Source organism: Triticum dicoccoides, chromosome 5B (genome assembly GCF_002162155.2).
Source record: "Triticum dicoccoides isolate Atlit2015 ecotype Zavitan chromosome 5B, WEW_v2.0, whole genome shotgun sequence".
Taxonomy (NCBI): domain Eukaryota; kingdom Viridiplantae; phylum Streptophyta; class Magnoliopsida; order Poales; family Poaceae; genus Triticum; species Triticum dicoccoides.
In genome coordinates, this window is record NC_041389.1 from 110393646 (window position 1) to 110418248 (window position 24603).

Here is a 24603-nt window from a genome sequence, read left to right on the forward strand (position 1 = left end):
TTACCTTGTTGAAGACAACGCAAGGGATGATTTTGCTTGCGCGTGCTCTCAAGAACTTGAGCATTTCCATATTCATCAAGGTTTTACCAATATTCGAGCCAAGGATCGTGGCAACACATCCTACTACCATGATGAACAGTGGTGGAGGATGCAGATGCAAAGGAAGATAACACCTTCTCATATGTCACCTTAGCAATGCCAAGGAAACAAAATCTGGATGATCGACCGAGAGACATTTAGCACTCTGCTTCTAATGTTCTCCTTGACGTTCTAGGTACCATGATCATGCTTGAAAGCATCAACATGGCCATCAAGTAAAGGTCGGACTTCGGAATACAAAGGATCCATAAGGAACAACTTTTATAATAAGTCACTCAAAATCCTCATGGAGAAGATGGTCGACTTGCTCAATCAAGATACTACAATGATAGATCTTCCGGCTAGGTGTGTCGGCCAGAACATCAACCTTGTCGGGACATAGATCATAGATCTTCGAAAGGTTCCAACCATCATATCTGCCTGAGATTCAGATCTGGTTGGTAACTGAATATTTTAGACAACATGTCTAGAAAGAAAGTTTGCAACACAAATCGATGGGATGACGTTGCGAGATTCTCGGGAAATGAACTATGATAACAAGCTCCAAAACATGAGCTGGTTCTACTACACACCTGCGAACACGCTGTCCAAGACAAGCATGACCACATAGTAGCCTTACAACAAAACGCTACCGAGTTCTGGTAAGAACCATCATTGAGGATATCGGAATCTTGTGCATGAACTAGTATTCGCACGACAACTCGTTTTTCATTGAACAAATCAGTTAGTGGCTCGGTGTGCTACAGGATACATATGGAGTGGAGGTAATTAATCTACCAAACCATAGTATACTTTGCACATGCATGACTGACTTGGGACGATTCCAGAGGAAGCAAAACTAACTCTCTCAAATTCACGGCGGCAACTTGCATCGAATGCACATGAATGAGAGGAAGTCACTTCTTTCATCCAAACATATACTTCATGAACAGGGCATGAAGAAAATGCTTACACAAGTTTCCAACACCAGCTGGATGTTCAACGCGAATCATGGAGGAGACAAAATGCCGCTGATGGGCTCAACAGCAACTCATCGGAATTTCCATATCACTGGACTTCCACCATTATGTGAATAATGTGATAGTATTGGTCAGACCAAAAGATGTAATGGTGTATGCTCGAGGAATCAACCACAGTAAGACAACATTACAAATACCGTTGGTTCTAACTTGATTTGACGATGGCCCACACTCAAATCAAAGTTTTGACAAGGCAATAGATCCAACAACTGATCACGAGGACCAATCAATGGAGATATCATCTCTCTTCAACACACACACACACACACACAAAGATATCCCTTAACATGAACTAAGTCAGACAAGATTTTATCTTCCAACTCTCCAAGTTGTTGTTTAGCTTAACCAACTAGCTCAGGGGTATCCAACATGGATTCTTGGAGAAGGGGTGGTTTACAAGAAACCAACTTGATCACGAGCTCAACATAGCGGCCAGGTGACAACCTGGTAATACTTCCGAGAAGATATACAGAAAATCATGAACCACCGATATGTCACTAAGCTCGAGAACAATCTTGCTTTTCAGGGCAAGACGATATGGTCAAATAAGCAAGGGATTGGACAATCCTAACTCATTGATTAAGAGTGCACTAGAAATAAGGACTAGGTAGCACAATCTATCTTAGAATGATGATTCAATTGCCAACACACTAAGAATGAGAATACTGTCCATTTACTACCAAGCAACAAGTTGCTCAGAGTATTAATTTCACACATCACAAATCACTTGTCGGCATTCCGATTACAACAACACGGGAACCGAGGAATGAGTGATGATAGTGAGAAGTATCCCTGCATCAAGAATTCATGAGAGATGCTGCAATTCTCATAACATTCTTGACATAGGACGGTAATACTTTAGGGTAGAACAGAATCAAAATCTGGATTGGCATTTTGATCTACGGAATACAACTACTTTGACCCAATCCCGGATATGAAAGAGGTACTAGAGTTTGTTTCTCCTAGTCATTCCAGAATAGAATGGCTTGACGGACCACAAGAGTAGTGGGCATCGAGGAACACGAAAGCATAACTACTCCTGACTATCAATTGATAGACGAGGGCCAGAAAACAACTAAAGAGGGACAACTCAAAGAACATATAACTTTCTGAGTTGTGGACGCATAGATTAGTATGTCGAACCAAGATCAACAAGTTTCTTCCGGATAGTCCATGTAGAGAATGTAGAACTGGCAGACTAGCAACATAGAACCAAGAACTCGTCAAGAGCACTCTGGTTGTGATCTTTCGGTTCGGCGGGGAACTTCTGCCATAAGCAGTTCATGGTATTTGGAAGAAGGATACACCATGAACCTCGAGGACTATCGCAAAGGTTACTAATATCTTATAGGAACTAGCAAATACTAACAACATGAAGTAGGGTGAATGTCGGGTTCAAAACCCAGGAGTATAATACCTACTAACTAAATGGCATCACGGGATGCTTTCGAGAATGATGGCCAGAATTATCACACTGGGACCACAAAACATGGCTAGATTACTGGTGATACTCTAAGACACCTAGGGTCATAATAATAACTCCAACATATATGTCGAGGCAATAGAGTACCTCAACTCAGGAATTAGTGTGATTAACCTTGCCTAAAAGAACATCGAAACCAGAGGGAAAGGATTTTGCAAATGCATCAGACTATTTAGAAACCTGGGATGACTCGGACAGCATAACTGCTGTAAATGCTCAAAAAGATTTGAGGAATCCTGCAAAATAGTGGCATAACCACTCGATCATCAGAATATCAAGAATCTGAGGCCAGCTATGAATACATGGAAGTAGTAGCAACTGAACTGAGGCTTGAATTCATCAATCTTATAAGTCTACGGATTAGTAACACGTGATCCTGATAGAAGGAAGAGAGAGCCTAGTTCCTTAACCCCGCAGGAAAGATAAGATGACTCGGTTCAGAAAGGCATAAGGTATAAGGAGTAAAAAGAGCCTTACGTTCCATCCCACAATCAATTCCCTTATATAACTAAAGAATTTCTAGACTCAACTTCGACCAGTTTGGCTTGGTAATCCTACAGGCAGTCAAACTCTGATACCAAAGCTGTCAGGACCCTGACTCAATGCCACACCGATTTAGCATGTAACACCTCATATCACTTTGTGGCCTCACGCAGGGTATTCCCACGGGTGTAGCCTTACCAGGCCCGGGACCGTTTGCGTCTTTTGGCACACATATATGATAGTGTCGCTAGCATCCATATGACAAGGAGCCCGGGCTGACATGGCTAGTCGTGAACCCAAAGTGGCACTAACTTACAGGGACATGCATACATGACCCAACAACGAATGTGTCGGTCATCAGCGAGTGAATCCGGGCCGTAGCAGCTGGGCTAGCGGGACTCCGATAAACCGGGCTGTAGCAGGCTAACAGGACTCTAGTAGACACCGCGTGACATTTCACCGAAGGGACAGACACAAGAACGAAGAAGGACACATGCCGGCCAGCCTAAGTGTTCCGGAGCAGTAGCAAGCTACCATGGCTTAGTGGAAACACTAGGAGACATTTATCGGTAAGAGAGGCTACCAAGGATAAACAACTAGATAGTCAGATCCCACACATACCAAGTGTCGGTGTCAAAACTGGTGGATCTCGGGTAGGGGGTCCCGAACTGTGCGTCTAGGCGGATGGTAACAGGAGACAAGGGACACGATGTTTTACCCAGGTTCGGGCCCTCTTGATGGAGGTAAAACCGTACGTCCTGCTTGATTAATATTGATGATATGGTTAGTACAAGAGTGGATCTACCACGAGATCAAGGAGGCTAAACCCTAAAGCTAGCCTATGGTATGATTGTTGTAATGTATGTTGTGTCCTACGGACTAAAGCCCTCCGGTTTATATAGACACCGGAGAAGGCTAGGGTTACACAGAGTCGGTTACAATGGTAGGAGATCTACATATCCGTATCGCCAAGCTTGCCTTCCACGCCAAGGAAAGTCCCATCCGGACACGGGACGGAGTCTTCAATCTTGTATCTTCGTAGTATTGGAGTCCGGCGGACGATGATAGTCCGGCTGTCTGGACACCCCCTAGTCCAGGACTCCCTCAGTAGCCCCTGAACCAGGCTTCAATGACGATAAGTCCGGCGCGCATAATGTTCGGCATTGCAAGGCGGGTTCCTTCTTTAAATAATCCAGAGAAGATCATGAACAACAGGATAGTGTCCGGCTCTGCAAAATAAATTCCACATTCCACCATAGAGAGAATGAAATGTACACAAGTCCAATCTGCTGACGTATTATGCGGCATGACATCACACCGCTACCAAGCCTTTACTTGAATCGCTTTTTATTATACCACCTCAGCACGTTTAGCGAAGCGGTTTCCTTGGCATGTCCTGTCGAAGCAGAGATCGTGTTCCCCTTATTCCAGGATTCTCATCAATACGGACGTGGGTAACCCAACCGCGCCATTGATGGTGGCACTTGGGAGATAAGTGAGTTTTACCAGGCTGGTGGGGGACGCATAGTCTTCGCCCGCCTATAAATAAGGGATAAGGATTCACCTTCTCACCTACGCCTTCTTCCTCCTTTGCTTATCCATCTCCGCGCACTCAAGCTCCAACGCCCAATCTCGCGCATCTCGCCTCGACCTTTTCCGACCATGTCCGGAGCGGGAGGCAAATGGTTGGCCTCCACCGTTAAGGAGGAGCACATCACCAAGCTGCGCAGCGCCAGATACCTTTCCGGCGACATCGCGCATCGGCTGCCCGACGAGGGGCAGCTCATCCCTACCCCCGGGCCCCATGAGAGGGTCGTTTCCCCCCCCACTTCCTCCGCGGACTAGGCTTTCCACTTCACCCTTTTGTCTGGGGGCTCATGTTCTACTACGACTGGATTTCCACGATCTGGCGCCGAACTTCATCCTCAACATCTCGGCGTTTATCGTCGTGTGTGAGGCCTTCCTCTGCATCCGGCCCCACTTCGGCCTGTGGCTCAAGACCTTCAACGTCAAGCCGAAGGTTGTGAAGGGCACGCAAGCGGAATGCGGAGGCGCCATGTTGGGCAAGATGCCCAACGTTCTTTGGCTCGAAGGGGCCTTCGTGGACTCCGTTAAGGGGTGGCAATCGGGGTGGTTCTACATCACCGAGCCGCGCGAACCCACGTGGGCGGCGGCCCCCGAGTTCAGATCTGGCATCCCCACGCCGCTCACCTCCTGGAAAGAGAAGGGCTTGTTGTGGGGCAATCCGAAGGAGCTGACGGGACTCCAAGCCTGTATCCAGAAGCTGGTGAACAATAAGCTCAGGCTCGTCGACGTGGTCCAAGTCATGCTCATCCGCCGGATACTCCCATGCCAAGAATGGGCATTCAATCTGTGGGAGTTCAATCCGGAACAGCACCAGGCGCTAAGCGGGCTCTTCGACACGACGCACGAAGGCGCCTGGAGGGTGCTGTTTAAGGGCGCCGAAGCCCCCGCATCCGCGACGGAAGATCGCGGATTTCGCTCACAACATCCAGCTGACGAGGTAAGTGATTCAACCCCTTTACGGGACACTTGTGGTAAATAGATTGATTCTAAGAGGGTTTCAATCTCTCTTTTCCTTTGGCAGGAATGGATGGAGAAGGCCGAGCAGCTCATCTGCCCGGCTCCCATGCCAGAAGACCCAGTGAACGCCCGTCTAGCGAGGCTGCTGGTTCCGGCACCGCACGTGGTGCCGGAGAAGAAGGCCAAGAAGGTGGCCACGGGCACTCGAAAGAGTTCCCGTAATCAGGTGTCCGACGACGAGGCGGAATCCTCCCCCGAAGACGAGGAGGAGGAAGAAGACTCTCTCCCGGAGGAGGGAGAGAGGAAGAGGAAAGCTTCCCCAACAGGGGAGGCCGAAGGGTCCAAGAGGGGGAGAACTATTCCCCCGGACAGCTCCGCCAACACCGACGTTGGCGAGGAGGAGTGGCCTTCAAGGGCCAGGCCTCCGGCGAGATCGTAAGTATCCGGATCCCTGACATGCAATTTCTTTCGTGTCACATAGTGTCCTACTAATGCCGCATACTGTCCGTAGTCCGGCCGAGGATGATCTCCCCACTTCATCGAGCGGGTCGTTGGCCCCGTCGGATGTGGATTCACTTCCGACTGCCTCCACCCCCCGCGCCGATGAGGACGCCGAGGTGGGATCCCAGAGAGGGACCCATCAGGAGGAGGCTCCGGAGGCGCCGCAAGGCAGCCTCCCGAACTTTGCGCCGGACTCTACATCGGAACCTGCAATGGTTCCAGAGTCCGGCAGGCGGCCCCTTCGAAAGAAGGGCAAGACCGTGACGCCGGCGGCCTCCGTCCAACCGGAGGCGCCGGACAACTTGCTGGAGGCGCTCAAAGGCGCTTACATCGAGGAAGAACACCGCACTATCATGAGTGCGGTGATTCAGAAGGTTCAGCTCGCCAAGAGCGGGCTGACCGAAGCCTGCAGCAGCCTTCTAACAGGCTTTGAGGTAAGAAGTTATAATTATGTAATGTAATACCGCATAGACAGTAGCCCCTGATGCTCAGTTCGGTGTTCGGAAAGAAAAGCCGGACTGAGGATCTAAGAAGATATACACATGGTTCCTTTAAATATGTCAATATGGGTTTGCAGGCTGCGCTGCTGACCTCTGCCGCACTGACTGCGGAGGTCGGTGCGTTGAAGCAGGATCTCGAGCGGTCCGAGCAAGAGCTCGGCCATGCCAAGAAGCAGCTTGAGGACAAAGAAGGTGAGTAACACCACTTTGAATAGTTACCTTACAGAAAAGGATTTTGGTTGCAATACAATTAACAAGGATAATATGGGTATTGCAGGGGCCACAAACGAGGTGGCAGCCCTGAAGGAGGCTGTGTCCGCGGGCGAACGCACTGCAGCCGCGGAATGGGCAGAGCGAGAAAAGCGGGAGGCACAGGTGGCGGAAGTACGGCAAGAGCTCCAGGCTCTCATGGAGAAGCATGAGAGCTTGGAGCGTGACTCCAAGACTCGAGAGTCCGAGCTTGCCTCGGCTCTCGAAAGTGCCAAGTCCGCCAAGGCCGAGGCCCGTAAGGCCCTTCAGGAGGTTAAAGATGTAAAGAAGATAGCGGCGGGTAAGGCATTTTTCATGCAAAGCAAGCATGTTAATGTAAACTACCTGACACTTACCCGCATTCGGAGCTCTCCAGGGGCGTTTGCAGATCTGCCGTGCAGTGTGTCCGATGCCGCCGCATTCTACCGTGGCGAGGAGGGGAGCTCAACGGAGAAGGTCTTCTGGTCTCAGTACGCTGAGGCCAGCCATCCGGTGCCCCCAAGCGACCAGTTGAAGCAGCTGGTCGAACTCCACAAGGTAGCTGAGGAGGCCATGAAGGGCCTTATAGTCCGGCTGTGGCCTGGACAGGCCATGCTTGGGAGCTACTTCGGCCTCGTGCGGAGGCTGGTGGATGCGTGCCCCTGGGTGGAGGTCATCAAGCGCTCCGCCTGTATTGAAGGTGCTCGTCGGGCCCTTGCCCGCACAAAGGTGCATTGTGGCAGGCTGGATGCGGAGAAGCTTCTCAATGACCCACCGCCACCGGGCAAGGAGTATCGCACGCCCGAAATGTATTATAAAACTGTCCTGAAGGGAGCCCGCGATATTGCGGATGAATGCCCTAGAGATGTAATTTTTGAGTAAACTCGCTATGTATTATCCTGTGCGCTGAAAACTTTGTTCATATGCGCCTTAAGCAACGCTTGTTTAATTTAAAATATTACCTTCTGTGCGGCCGTTTATAAAATCTGAGAGATGGCAAGTCGTTGGCTTCAGCCCCCGAGCCGCGAGTGCTGGGGTGTTCGGGATAAACTTGAGCACTGTTGTTCCCATTTTTGGGTCCATCTAGGGAGGTGCTCAACACAACGAACAAGGCAACCGGACTTATAATGCTTGAACACTCTCACTTAGCCATAGAATTCTATAATTTTAAATTTCGGCGAAGCCCCTGGTATTCGGAAGACCGAATCCGGGGCGCTATCCACGCCTTCGTCGGACATTATCCGGAACTTCGCTCGAAGCGGCATGAGTCTTTAAGGACCCGAAAAGACCTCTCGAACAGCGACCAGTCTCTCGCCTTATCATGCCGGCCAGTTTTAGCTTTCTCCACTGAGGCGCTCGCCCGGCTCAACCGGGGCGCAATCGCAGTGATTCTCCCAGTGCCACCTTAGCCGACAGAACGGAACATAAGGCACCAAAACGTGGGAGCCGGGCAAACCCAACTATTGACCCAAGACATGATTCGGAGCCGATTCATATAATGCTATAAGTTCGGGGTGCCGCACTTATGAAAGTGTTCGGACTTATCACACCATAATGTGGGGAACATAAGCCCCTGGTGTATTAGGCCGTACCAAAATATACGGGTGCAAGATGTCATGTAATGAACATATATATATATAAAGTAATGTAATTGCAGTCGAAAAGTGCTGCATTATTTATTAAAGGAAGTCTGCTATGAGTGCGGACTGATACAAATAGTGCGGTAAGCAAGGGATTTGGACTAATTAAACATGTCCCCCTCCAGGGATGAGCTGCGGACTTTGTGTATATAATCGAATTTAATGCTCGTAATTAAGACCACCTGAGTGTTCGTCGCAGCCTTCTTTTTTCCCTGGCTGTTGCATCGTGAGTTCGGCAGGTTCACCACCGGACAGGGCCTCTGGTTAATGGAGTCCTGTGTATACAAAGAAGGAAAATAATAAAAAAGAGTGGCACACTTGCGAGCCCCTGGTGTGGTCGATCCGCACTTTGGGTCCATTATGATCATGCCCCTTCCCCTACGCCCATGGTATCTCCAAAGCGTAATGATGTACGCAGAGGGTTGTTCTTGCCATCATGCGAGGGCGGGGGTTAGGGCCGCATTGCTACGCGTGCTCTGATCGTGCCAGGTGGTCTTGGTTGGTATTGCTTCGGGCGCGTTTTGCTATATCCGGCCGTTTTAACGGCCGGACTCGAAAATTGCCTTAAAAGGCTACTCTGTATTTCTGCCGCGAGAGCCGCTGTATGTTCCTCCGTTCGGAGGGAGCGTTCCGTATTTCCGTTGACCGTGATGACTCCACGAGGGCCTGGCATCTTGAGCTTGAGGTATGCATAATGCGGCACCGCGTTGAACTTTGCAAACGCGGTTCGTCCGAGCAGAGTGTGATAGCCGCTGCGGAACGGGACTATGTCGAAGATTAACTCCTTGCTCCGGAAATTGTCCGGGGATCCGAAGACCACTTCCAGTGTGACTGAGCCTGTACAATTGGCTTCCACACCTGGTATGACACCTTTAAAGGTTGTCTTTGTAGGTTTAATCCTTGAGGGGTCTATGCCCATCTTGCGCACTGTATCCTCATAAAGCAGGTTCAGGCTACTGCCGCCGTCCATCAGGACTCTCGTGAGGTGAAATCCATCGACGATTGGGTCTAAAACCAATGCGGCAAATCCGCCATGGCATATGCTGGTCGGATGGTCTCTTCGATCGAAAGTGATCGGACAAGAGGACCATGGATTGAACTTCGGGGCGACTGGCTCCATCGCATAGACGTCCCTTAGTGCACGCTTCCGCTCCCTCTTGGGTATATGGGTTGCGTAAATCATGTTCACCGTCCGCACTTGTGGGGGGAAACCCTTCTGTTCTCTATTGTTCGGCGGTCGGGTCTCTTCCTTGTCGTCGCTGTTTAGCCCCTTGTCATTGTTTTCGGCAATTAACTTGCCTGCCTGCTTGAACACCCAGCAATCTCTGTTGGTGTGATTAGCTGGCTTTTCAGGGGTGCCATGTATCTGGCATAAGCGGTCGAGTATTCGGTCCAAATTGGACGGACCCGGGGTGGTTCTTTTGAATGGCTTCTTCCGTTGACCGGGTTTAGAGCCTCGGAATCCGGCGTTGACTGCCGTATCCTCCTTGTCGTCGCCGTTAGTGCAGCGTTTATTTTTGCTTCGACGTGACCTGCCATTGTTGTCCTTAGTATCCGGACTGCCAGAATTTTTACTAAGATTGTTGCTGCGAGCTAGCCAGCTATCCTCTCCCGCGCAAAAGCGGGTCATTAATGATGTGAGGGCTGCCATGGATTTCGGCTTTTCTTGTCCTAGGTGCCGGGCTAGCCACTCGTCGCGGATGTTATGTTTGAAGGCTACAAGGGCCTCTGCATCTGGACAGTCGACGATTTGGTTTTTCTTTGTCAAGAACCGTGTCCAGAATTGTCTGGCCGATTTGTCTGGCTGCTGAATTATGTGGCTGAGGTCATCGGCGTCTGGTGGCCGCACATACGTGCCCTGGAAGTTGTCGAGGAATGCGGCTTCCAGGTCTTCCCAACACCCAATTGACTCTGCGGGCAAGCTGTTAAGCCAATGCCGAGCTGGTCCTTTAAGCTTGAGTGGGAGATACTTGATGGCATGGAGATCGTCGCCACGGGCCATATGGATGTGAAGAAGATAATCTTCGATCCAAACCGCGGGCTCTGTTGTGCCATCGTTGGATTCGATGTTTACGGGTTTAAACCCTTCAGGGATTTGATAATCCATTACTTCGTCAGTGAAGCATAGCGGGTGTGCGGCGCCTCTGTATTGAGCAATATCACGACGCAGCTCGAGAGAGCGTTGTCTGCTGTGTTCGGCCCGGCCGGGGTTATTGTATCCGGCGCGACGGTATTCGTCGCGGGTCGTGGGGCGCCCTCGTGATCCGTAGATGGATCTGGATTGCCTTGCTTTGTCCTCCAATACGTCTTGCAAGTCCGGCGCGTTCCCTTTTGGCTTCGTACTTTTGGAGCTACGCCGGGGTACGGTCTTGGTTGAGGGCCTGGATGCCTCTCTGTCGCGACCACGTGGTGGTCGGTCTGCCGTATCGTGCGCTGGTGATGAAGGTATGTACGCTTCCTCCTCTAGTCGGGGGAGCAACTTGCATCTTGGGTAGCTTTTGGAGGGGCGTTCAAGTTTATACTCTTCGGCCGCGAGGACCTCGGTCCATCGATCGGCCAGCAGGTCCTGATCAGCTTGAAGCTGCTGCTGCTTTTTCTTTAGGCTATTTGCTGTGGCGATAAGCCTGCGTTTGAAACGCTCTTGTTCGACGGGATCCTCGGGCACGACGAATTCGTCGTCGTTGAGGCTTGCCTCGTCTTCGGAGGGAGGTGTATAATTATAGTCCTCGACCTCTTCATCTGCCGCCCTCTCGTGAGGGCTTGCTTATGCATCCTCCTGTGCTGAGTCTTGCTGGAGGGGATTGTCCTCGGCACTCTCTGGGGTGTTATTATCTCCTGTGCCGGAATCTCAATTCTTGCTGTGGCGGGATTTAGAGCGGCGCCGCTGACGCCGACGCTTGGGCTGTTTCTTTAAGGAATCTGCCTCCGCTGCTTCTTCGCCGTCCCCGTCTTTTGGGGTGTCCACCATGTATATATCGTATGACAAGGTGGTCTTCCAGTGCCCTGTAGGCACTGGTTCCTGTTCGTCTCCGGCATTGTCGTCCATAGCGTCGATGTCTTCGGAGTCGTAGTCTAGCATGTCGGTTAGATCGTCGACAGTGGCTACAAAGTGGGTGGTGGGTGGGCTCTGAATTTCTTCGTCGTCCGTATCCCAACCATCCTGGCCAAAATCCGGCCAGGACTCTCCGGATAGCGAGAGATGCTTTAGCGAATTTAGGATGTCACCAAAGGGCGAGTGTTGGAAGATGTCCGTGGCGGTGAATTCCACAACCGGCGCCCAATCAGATTCGATTGGCAGGGGTGCGGGAGGTCCGGAGTCCGGCAAGGAGTCCGGCACCTCGGAGTCACGAGCTTCGCGAGGGACAAGGGTAGTGTTCGGCTCCATCGCCGTGGAAGTTGGAGCCCCCGAGGCGGTGTCCAACCACCGGTCCTCGATCTGGGCGATCGGCTCCGGTCTAAGGGCCGGAGCGGATTCTTGTGCGGCCACCAAGGCACTGTTCGGCGGCAGAGCTAGATCATGCCCATTGTAACAGTGCGGCGCGCTTGGCTGTGGCTCGAGCCTGTTGAAGATCAAGTCTCCGCGGACGTCGGCCGTGAAGTTTAGGCTTCCGAATATTACCTGATGGCCAGGGGCGTAGCTTTCGATCTGCTCCAGATGGCCAATTAAATTAGCCCGCAGTGCGAAGCCGCCGAATACGAAGATCTGTCCGAGGAGAAAAGTCTCACCCTAGACAGTGTTGTTGGTTGAAGATGCCATCGAGCCTATCGGTGACGACACAGAGGAACTCTCAATGAAAGCACCAATTTCGGTGTCAAAACCGGCGGATCTCGGGTAGGGGGTCCCGAACTGTGCGTCTAGGCGGATGGTAACAGGAGACAAGGGACACGATGTTTTACCCAGGTTCGGGCCCTCTTGATGGAGGTAAAACCCTACGTCCTGCTTGATTAATATTGATGATATGGTTAGTACAAGAGTGGATCTACCACGAGATCAAGGAGGCTAAACCCTAAAGCTAGCCTATGGTATTATTGTTGTAATGTATGTTGTGTCCTACAGACTAAAGCCCTCCGGTTTATATAGACACCGGAGAAGGCTAGGGTTACACAGAGTCGGTTACAATGGTAGGAGATCTACATATCCGTATCGCCAAGCTTGCCTTCCACGCCAAGGAAAGTCCCATCCGGACACGAGACGGAGTCTTCAATCTTGTATCTTCATAGTCTTGGAGTCCGGCGGACGATGATAGTCCGGCTGTCCGGACACCCCCTAGTCCAGGACTCCCTCACCAAGCATTTCAATAACATTCACACAATATGCTTGATATGTGCGAATACAACATGGCATCACAACATGACTCTACAACTCAAGTATTTTATTCAATAGGCTCCGAGGAGCGAGATATTACAATCATGGGTCTCATGACCCAACATTCAGAGCATACAAGTCAAAGCACAAGTAGAAGCTTAACATGTCTGAGTACAGACATCTACAAATGAAAAGGGCTGAGAAGCCTGACTATCTACCCGATCCTACCGAGGGCACAAGATCGTAGCTGAGGTAACAAGCTAAACGTCGAAGTCCACGCGAAACTACTAGTGAGACGAAAGTCTCTCTGCAAAAACATAAAATAGGCAAACGTGAGTACAAATGTACCCAGCAAGACTTACATCATAACTAACTACATATGCATCATTATAAACAAAGGGGTGGTGGGGTTTAACCGCAGCAAGCCAGCTTTGACTCGGTGGCTATCCTGAGCTACGACTGCAAGTAACTCTTTTGAGGTGGCGCACATGAGTCCACATATTCACCATATCAATACACCACTATGGATCCGCTCCCGTCTTCCTACGAGAATGCCATCCATAGCACTCACGCTTATCTTGCGCATTTTAGAGTATCCACTTTCACTTGTCTATGAACTGTATAGGCAACCCAGAAGTCCTTTACCGCGGACACGGCTATTCGAATAGATCATATTAACCCTGCAGGGGTGTACTTCTTCACACACGCTCTCGCCACTTACCGCCATGTACACGTCATGTATCTTGGCAACCTTCAAGCGGAAGCCTGGCGAGGGTGTCGGCCACGACCGGACTAACCACACAAGTCTCTCGTCCAGGTTTATCGCCTATTCGGTTTCCATCCGCAAGGAGATCCGGCCGGGGTGTCGCTCACGGCCCCAAACGATGTGTGCTGGGTTCCCAAGCCCACCTCGACGGGTGGATCTTTGCTTGGTACACCGTGCCACGGTGCCTAGTCTGTCCCAAGCCCACCTGTACCGGGTGCCACTTGGTACACTACTAACACTACCTACAAACACCAGAAACTAGTTGCAACTCCTGGACAGAGATCATGTTGATTAATAAGTCGAGAGGGGCACTTAAGCATTCCAATGTGTGGTAGTATCTGTTCATGGATCAGAAACACAAAACTCAGTTCCTGAGGACGGCTTCAATGAGACAACCCACCATGTACTCCTACATGGCCTCTCACCGCTACCTTTACCAAATCATGTTCACACACTTAGCTCACACACAGTAGGACATGTTTTACAACATTCCAATTCATCCCCGATGAATCAGACCTGACTCAACTCTAAGCAATAGCAGGCATGACAAAAAAGCATGAATGAGTAGGCACATCAGGGCTCAAACAACTCCTACTCGTGCTAGTGGGTTTCATCTATTTATTGTGCAATGACAGGTCATGCAGAGGATAAGGGGTTCAACAACCGCAGCATGTAACAGTTGAATCATTGTTGTCCTAATGCAGTAAAAGAGAGCAGGAGCGAGAGAGTGGGATTGTATCGGAATGAACAAGGTTTTTTTTCTTGCCTGGCACTTCTGAAGATAGTCATCGGTACACATCTATTGAGAGAGGACAAACACCGGCAACAGAGAAGGAACATAATCAATGCAATGCAACAATATGATGCATGAGTGTGACATGGCAATATGCTGTGGTTTGAGCTAATGCAACTAGCAACCAGATTAAATGAAGTTGGTTTGAATCCAAGATTCAAATTCAAACTCCATATGTGGATATTTAAAGGCCATTTACATGATCTGTGCTAAACAACAGCTATAAGTTGTTCTAACATGCATGAAAGTGGTACAGATGGATATATTGGATTTTTATGATCATTTTCATATATAAATTATTTCATTCTGAGTTACGGCTGAATTTATATGAATTTTTGAAGTTTTGGATATCTTCTGGAATTTCCTAAATTAAAATTAATCCAGAAAATGAGTTATGGCATCAACACTACGTCACTTTGACGTCAGCAGGTCAACTGACCCGGTCCAGGTCAAACCTGACCAGTGGGGTCGACACATCAGTGACACAATTAACTAATAGAGTTAATTAAATCTAACTAATCAAATTAACAGCCACTGGGCCCACTGTTAGTGTCAGCAGGGGTAATTAGTCCTAAACTAATCTAGTCAGGGGCGGGGCCCATGTGTGTTGACCCCAGGAAGGTCAAACCCCGGGTAGAACAGGTCAAACCTGCCGGCGACTCGACGCCGGTGAGGCCAGACACGGCGGTGAGGCTCGGAAATCTTCATCCGACGACCAAATCAACGGCGGAGGCCATCTACGAGTAGCTGGAGCTCATGCGCGTCGAGTGGTGCTCTTAGCTTCGCCGGAGATGGCCCAGAATGATAGCGACGATGGCAAGCGCGGCGGCCGTCGTTCGGGCGTCGAACAGATCAGCGGTGCAGGGCATGGCAGGAGCCGCAGGTGGGCGCGTTAGACCCGTGGTGGTGCAGTGAGTTCAGTGGTGAGCTTGAACGCGTGCTTGCAGGGCTGTAGCCGCGGTGGCGACATGGCCGGCAGCAAGGAGCTGTCGGCTCCGATGGACATGGTGGTTTAGAGGGCGTGGACGAGCACGGGGAGAGAGGGGAAAGGGAAAGGGGCTCACGGCGAATCCAGCAGAGGCGACGGCGAGGCCGGGGAGAGGCTGGAGCTCGCGAATCCCCGACGAGTCCGCCGGTGGTCAGAGGTTGAAGACGAGGTTGGGGACGACGCTGCAGGGCTTCTGGAGGGGCGTGGCTTGGTGGGAAGGAAGAGGGGGTCGAGGCAGAGCTCCTGAGCTCACCGGCAGGGTGAGGGGTGGCCGGTGGCCGCAGGAACGGCGAGCGGCGGCGATGGGCTCCGGTCGAGAAGAGAGCAGAGGAGGGGGAAAAGCGCTTGAGAGAGTTAGAGAGCCTCGGGGAGGGGGTTGCGTAGCGTCGCAGAGGGAGTCCAGGGCGACGAGGGGGCAGCCAGGCAGGCAGCTGCCGGCATGGCACGCCGCGGCGCCGTGGCTGTCTTCTCGTCTGCCTTCTGGCAGGAGGAAGAAGACGCCCCTGCCCTCGGTTGGCCGACCAGGTGGCTGGGCCTCTGCTACAGGAGCAGGACACGTGAGGTAAGCCCAGGTTAGTTTCATTTCTCTCTGTTTTATATTTTTTGTTTTGTTTTCTTTGTTTATTTCTTTTGCCACTGTTTTCAAATAGAACAAATCCAAACCACTGACAAAATTCCTCTGAATATTTTTATGTTGCTTAATGGACTTTTCCAAAAGCACATAAAATGTTTCAGGGTATTTATATTCTATACAAGTTATGAATATAATTCCAAATGCAAATAAAATAATTATTTAAATTTAGTGCCCAAGATATTCCTCAAAAATGCTCATTATTTTTGGTTTGGTGCAAAAACCTTTGCCAAATATAACCAACATTATTTAAGGCCATTTTGGAAACATTGAAAGCAATTTCGAGGGTTCTTTGCCCTACTTTTAATTAAAGTTTTGAGGCTTCAATAATCCTCAATTCAAGTTTCAGAAATTTAAATATGATGCCTGGATGAAGATGCAACTATTTACAAACAATATTCTAGGGCTGTGACAGAAGGCCCCAAGGTTGAGAACAGAGTCTACCTTTATTGCATGTGCCATGGAGTCTATGAATCAAAGGTTTCAGAAGCAAGTAGACAGCAGAACAAGACCACAGCCAGGGCTAACTACGGGGCTAAAATTAGGTTGAAGAAGGAAAAGGATGGAATACATGTCGTAAAAGAGATAATCCGGGAATACAACCACAGGCTACAGCTCACCACAGAAATGCTTGTCTTTTTGCACTCCCTCAAAAACTTTGACAAGACAATCTTGGAGTACGTCAAGTACCTGCAGTTCAAAGGCATTGAACACACACAAATCATGAGCATAATGGGCAGAGATGATCCTGGTAGCTACTTCCTTGAAATGAATGCCAAAGACCTAATTAACATGTAAGTACAAACTTGTTCTCCTCCCAAAAAACCCCTCTGTCCTTTTTCAACTGTTAGTACAAATATATTAAGCAACGAATTACCTGATGCCTATTCAACATGCATTTTTGCAATGACTATTGACTTTTAATATGCAGCAAAGCAAAGAATTCAAGGATGGATGATGTGTACGATATCATGAAGACTGTCAACTTCTTTAGGGAGATGAAAGCAATAAGCAGGGAATTCTTCTACGACATACAACTTGATGAGTCCGACAGAGTGAAGAACATATTCTGGGCGAACGCGGGCTGCCGAGGGGCATACCAAGACTTTGGTGACTGCGTGACGTTTGGCACCACGTATAAGACCAACAAATACCATATGCCACTTGGAGTGTTTGTGGGTACTAACAACCACTTCCAGACTACAATCATTGCTTTCGCCCTGATTAGAGATGATGATGTAGATTCATTCAGATGGCTTTTCAAAACATTTTTAAAATGCATGAGAGGGAAGGCTCCTACATGCATCCTCACAGGTACAACCGCAAAAACCCCCATAACCCTAAACCCACACCTTAAAAAAGGAAAATAACACAGTAGAAATGTTGTGTTAGTTCTATTTGTATATATGCACAACCATCAGCTGACCACTCTGAGTCTATTTTCTCATTACCAGATTAGTGCCCGGCAATGGCTTTGGCGATCCCATATGTTTTCAAGAACACAATACATAAGCTATGCCGCTGGCACATTATGAAGAAGTACAGGGAACACCTCAGATACCTGTACGACCTCCACAAAACCTTTAAGGATGAATTCACAAAAAATCCTCAACTGGCCCCTCATGCCAACTGAGTTTGAGACTGCCTGGAAAGATCTCATGGATAGGTACAACCTCCATGATGATGCCACGATGGTGGCAATGTGGAACGAGCGCGAGAAATGGATATCAACTTACTTCAAAGAAATTTTCTATGCCAGAATGACATCGACACAACGGAGTGAGAGCATGAACTATGTGCTAAAGAAGAACTATGTATGTGAGAGACAAAACCTGCACCGGTTTGTTAGCCAGGTAAACATCTACGTCAAAAATAGGAGGCAGGCAAAAAACAAGGAGACAATGAGTAACCGGGTATAGCTCTATCACCTATTGTAAGAAATAATGTGCTTACTAAAGTAATTCTTTCTTAGTTAGACAAGTTATTGCTGCAAGAAAACTAATAATTTGTTCAACACTCTTGCTTGCGCAGAATAAAACAAACACACTGACCCTCTATGGGTTCGACACTCAGATGGCAAAAGTTTAATCATGAGCTGTGTACAGCGAGATCAGAAAAAGGCTAAAGATGAGCACCCTCTTCACGGTGAAGGACACGGAAGAGCCCACAAAGTACCTTGTACACTACAACAAACCACAAACATCGTGTGCGTTGTCTCAGTACGCATTCCAGGTGGTTGCAGACCCCGTGGGAGAAATATACGACTGTGAGTGCAAGCTCTGGGACCACACAGGTGAGTACTAAAAAACATGTTACACATTGTACTACTTATTTTTGCAAAAGTTTTTGTTCGAATGAAATGACAGAAAACATGCACCTCTTCCAAAAAAAACAGGTATTTTCTGCGTGCATGTCCTGTGCATGATGCAAACAATTAAGGCTAAGAGCGTTCCAGGGAAATACATCCTCAGGAGATACACCAAACGCCCAAACATCCAGCCAACCTTAAACATAAATGACTTGAGGACAGCAGTGTCAAACAAGGCCTCCCAATACTGCATTGAAAGCGCTCTGCTACTGCAGGTTTTGAGAGTGCACAGGAAAAGCGTGAGAAGCCAAGACCAAATGGCGAGGTCATGGGTAGTCATGGAAAGACTTGAAGAAGAACTCGACGCCATGCATTCTTCTGAAAACGGAGGTGTCATGGACAGTGAAGCAGAAAAACTTGAGCATGATATCGCTACAATCTTATCTGAGATGAACTATATGGGAGATATCGACCCATACGACAATGAGGAGGAGGAGCAACAGCAATCAGAGCTTCCCCATGAGCACACTCAAGAGAAGCGACATGCTCATGTGGAAGATTATGAACTTGACGGTGCTCTAGGAGAACGACATGACAACAAGAGATACTACCACCACCAGCAGCAGCAAAGGGTAATTAAACCACCCATATACTCATGCACAAAGGGGAGGAAGAGTAAGACGCAGGCAGCGAAAGCAGCAAAATCAGCATCCAAAAAGCCACCACGCCCCACCAAACGCGTGGAATACGGCCCGGACGGGAAACCTCTCGGGGTAAGGGCATGCAGATTCTGCAACTGGGTGACCAATCATAATTACCGCACATTCCCACACCGCACAGATGCCATTGCCAACAGGCAAAAGCTGCAGAAGCAGATTGGAGTTGCCCAGGTCTCTACCAATGGAGACAACACACGTAGCAGCTACACTTGCAGCAAGTGTGGGGGGACTGATGGACATAATGCCCGGACATGCAAAGTGGGCAAGGAGGTCGATGGAGCTGAACAGAAACAGGGCAAGGTCCATAGTTCCAAAAAATCAGTCCCCCCACATTAAACGAAGAGGATGAAGAAGAAGAGTTTGAAGAGAATGATGACCAATCAAACGAAGACAATGAAGATGACAGTATTGGGGACGAGGAAACTGAAACTGACGATGAAGCTGCCAAGGCTCAACCAGGAAAGGGCGCGAGCAAGGTACAACATTCAGGTCCAGTTAGGAGGAGCTCAAGACTGAAGAATCCATAGTGGTTATGCTGCTTCAGTACACAATGAGGAAACATTTCAGAAACACTGTCATTACCAAAACTTATTTAGCTTTGTCGTCGATTTCTCAATCAGTACTATAGTTAAGATATAATTTGTGATTTGTGCCTGCTGGACCAGTGACATTATTATGTAAACGATTTGATAATCCTTTTGAATGCAGTCACAAATATATTTGAAAAAACTTATCTAGGTTTATGTAACGCCAACATTACTATCGACCAGTAACTCCGCAAGACTATCCTAAAAAACATCGTTTCAAAAAACAAGCTATGTCTGGTTCTGCCAGTCCTAGTTCAGAAAGTCCATCAGTACAGAATAATAATTACCTCAAGAAATGCAAATATAATACACATGTACTGATGAAAAACTAATTTATCTGTAAAAATACTTTCAAAGATTATGTTCATATAAACAATCCTTTCAAAAAACAAAAAATGTTTAAAAAAAGATTAACATGACACACACAGTCCGACTAGTATTTAGTAAGTTCAGCTACACTTCAATCACCAGTCCAAGTAACGCAGTAGGGAAGTACAAACCTCCATCATCACCAACCCTGACACGTGCAAGTGGGATAAACAACTGATAAGTACAGCTTGACAAGACAGATCAGTGCGACAGTAAAATGCCATCGTCACTGGCCCTGAGACGAGCGTAGTGGGATAAAGCAACTGATAAGTACAGCTTGACAAGACTACTCAGTTCGAATAGATTAATACCCTCGCAAAGAAATTGGCTTGGACGGTTGGTTCTTCCAGGCCACTGCCCGTGCTACACACTGACGGTTGCCACAAGGGACTGCAAACGGCGACACCACGACCACTACACCCACGTTCCCGATGAACCGCCTCCCACACATCCCCGTCCATGCCCTGGAAATAACCAATTGACTTCCATCTCTGCCTCATTCCAAGAACCACCATCGCTGCTTCCGTCTCCACCACAGACAACCCAGAAACTTCTCTCTTCCAAGCCCACGGTCACCGGAAGAGGGCAATGGCGGAGGAACCGTCCACCAAGCATCATCATGGCGAGACATATGACAAGAGCTGCAACCTCGACGACGTTCACATCCCCGGCGAGAATCACACATACACCAGAACACTCGAAGGGGTTGAGCTCCACGGTAATGAGACGCTGGAGATCATCCGCACAAGCAAACCAGACAAGGCCGACGAGATGATCACCAGGCTCTGGAGGAAGGCTGGCGGCTCTCATCGTAAGATCGTCGGTCTTGGTGTGCAGTACACCAGGGAAGACGAACCTCCCAGATGGCAGCAGTCCTGCAGTTGTGCGTGGAGGAAGTCTTCCTGGTGTACCAAATCACAGTGGCCACGAAATGGTGACCCATCCTACTCAGTTGCCCTGTTTGGTTCATCTGTTTAATTAGCACTCATTTAAATTCAAACTTGTTTCCCAACTAGATGTACTAGTGTGGTTTGTGAAAGTGGATGCACTACTGCATTTTCTCAAGTAGATACACCATAAATGTATTTTTGAACCTGATGCACTGGATTACTCTTTGAAAAATCTTGCAGAAGATTAGTTTCTGAAGTTGATGTACTAGTGCAGTATCTGATCTTGATCCGGTAGTGTAGTTTCTATACTCAATGTATTAAAAAGATGTTTCTGAACTTGATGTAGTGAAGTAGTATCTGAATTTGGTCTAATATTATTTTCATATGCAAAAAAACTAAGAACTTGCTGAAGCACTGGTATGTGTTGTCCTATTCAACAAAAGTAAATAAACTAGTACTAAAGCAGCACATACAACATTGGCTCAAACTATGTATAATCCAAAAAGAAAAATAACATGATGTACTTGAATTAAATTTCAGAACTTTATTTACTAATTTCTGAAGTACATTCGTCCATGCTATATAAGCATCTACTCCATGGATTCATCGCTTGTAAAACATAAACAAAAATAAAGAATTCAAACATCAAAGTAATGCTAATCTTCAAAATGTCTCTCCCCTTGCAGTCCCAAGCGCCTCAACGAGATGCTGAAGCATGAGAAGTTGTTCACATTTGCCGGTTTCAGCATTGAAGGTGACAAAGAGAAGATGAAGATGTCTGGCCTTCCAACGATCAACCCCAACAAGTATGTCGACATTCAGCAGTTCTCGAGAGTTCCATACACTGGAAAAGAGTACGACTCCTTGACTGATGTTGCACCCAGGGTCATCCACCCGTGCTACAAAGGCATGAAGAAGAACACCGACACACAGGAAGACCACAAACTGTGGGTGATCAGCCCGCTGCCAGACAAGCTCATCGAGTACGCAGGAAAAGATGCGTACGTCATGTACAAGTGATGGAAAATCATCGACAACATCACAAATGGTAGGGAAATTGCAAAAGCATGGGAGGTTGACCACTACTATGACCGCCCCTTCCGCCCCTTTTAGGGATGAAGATACATGAAAGCCTGCCTTCGCTTTGCTTCTGCTTGTGCTTGCCTTTTATCTTGTTGTTTCAAATTCGTAGTTTGCTCTTGTTGGGTTGAACCAGTATGACTATGCCGTGCTTGTCATTGTTTAACAAGTTTACTTATGTCATGAAGTACATTGTCTTGCTTATCTCATTATATAAGTTTGGTAGCTTCGTATTTTGTTAATCGATCATTTCAAATTCAAAGTAGCTTCTCAATGGAACTTTGTGGCTGCTCTAAAGTACTAGTTATGAAGCAACTAATCACACAATGTTGTTCCATGTGTAGTTTCAATTCAATATTGTATAGAAACATAACGTTCAAAACAATCAGTACAATTTGAGTTGCTTAACAATGCTTCAAAAGTTGAAGCAGAAATTCTTAGTACTTCATGTACTGTTCTCATACATATGTAGCTACTAGAAAATTAACAAGTACTACAAACAGAAGAAGTTAAGAAGCATCAGCACACACTTATGTTGGTCACTTGCGGACTTAGAATGACAGTACTAGTACACTTGATCAGAAAGTACATACTTACTACAATAAAAAGTACAAAGAAGCATCAGTTCGTTATCCCCCCCCCAAAAAAAATGTTAGACTAAGAACGTAAGTGCTACTACGAATGGACTATCAGTACAACTTAGTCTACATGCAAGTACCATAGTGTTGAAAATGATACCAGAAGACCCTTGAGAATAATCACAAAAACAAGGCAAAAAACTTCAAATGAAAAAATAACATTTCCACAGAACTAGAACAAAAATGGATCAGTCCAAGTTACTAGTGGAGTCAAGTACTAGATTCAAACCAAAAAAAAAGAAAAAAATTGACCGCCCAAGGACAGGTAGGCCCTGACACTGCTAGATACTTGAACTCGAGCCCACGATGGAACCGTCGGCGAATACCTAGTAATCCGCACAAGCAGGGCCAGCTGACCAGGGCCCACAGGTCATGAGAGAGAGAGAGCGCCGTGTATAAGCGCTCAGGTAAGTATTCAGAGGAGTTCGACTAGTAGGACTCAGCCGCGCTTATAAACAGGTCGAGAGCTTCCTCCCTTGGCGAGGTGGGACTAAACCCAGAGCACACGCACATCCAACAGTCCCCAAAACACACGCGCGGGCCATTTGGGCCGAAAAACGGCCCAATAGCCTCCACCGTCTACAAACACCACACCAATAAGGCAAGTTAAACAAAGCAGAGCGCGGTGCAAAGAAATATAAATTACAAAAAAATGATCGAAAACTGAATTTTTTTAAAAGTTTAACTACTAGTTCGTAGGCAATATCTTTAAAATACGAAAAATAAAAATAAAAATAATTTTAGCTCTGCACCACGGATGATAAAAAAATGACAAATATGATACAGAAACAACGAAACTCTAAAAAGCACAGAACTTAATAGCCTATCTGTTGAATGTACATAATTTAAAACACCGAATTAAATATTACTTCGAAGTTCAATTACTAAAATGCAAGAAGTTCAAATAGATTTTCTTTGTCATTTCTGCTAAACTTCTTATTTATGTAAAATCTGACAAGTTTAACTACTAAAATGCAAGAAGTTCAAATATATTTCTTTGTCATTTCTGCTAAACTTCTTATTATGTAAAATATGACAAGTTCAACTACTAAAATGCAAGAAGTTAAAATAGATTTTCTTTGTCATTCTGCTAAATTTCTTATTTATGTAAAATCTGACAAGTTCAACTACTAAAATGCAAGAAGTTCAAATAGATTTTCTTTGTCAATTCTACTAAATTTCTTATTTATGTAAAATCTGTCAACACCTCAACGAACAATTTTGTCGTAAATAATCTCAACCCCCACCCCTCCCCCCCAAAAAACTCAATACAAACATACATATGACATCAGTTCTAAAAAGCAGGAACAATCAGGCCACTCACACCAGTGTGACACCAAATTTCAATACCATACGCTGTATGAAATTACAAATCAGCTCACACAACACTAAACCATAAGTGCACTAAAAAGAGAATACAAAAACTATAAAAGGCCTAACTTAGGTTCGGATAGATGAAAATAAAATAAGTCCCAGTTTTGAGCAACAACTCCCAGGGCACTGAAAAATGTTTTGAGATCAACTAGTGTATAAGACTTCAGTAGAAAAACAAGACATAACCTCCACACGGATAAACATCATAAAAAGCATACATCACTTAAACAATGCAAAATGCCATCATCACCACCCCTGAGACGTGCCAGTGGGATAAGCAGTTGATCAGTACAGCTTGACAAGACGGATCAGTGCGACAGTAGAGAGCCTTGACTTGGACGGTTTGTTCTTCCATGCCACCACACGCGCCATCCACTGGGCGGTTGCCACAAGGGAGTGCAAACCGCGACACTCATGACCACTACACCCACGTCCCCGACGAACCACCTCCCACACATCCCCCGTCGACGCGCTAGAAAAATAACCCATTGTCTTCCATCTCTGCCTCATTCCCAGAACCACCATTGCCGCTTCCATCTCCACTGCAGACAAACCACAAACTTCTCTCTCCCAAGCCCACAGTCGCCGGAGGAGGGCGATGTTGGAGTACATGTTTATCAAGTTTCATGCATTTCTGAAATTGTGAAGTGGATTGTT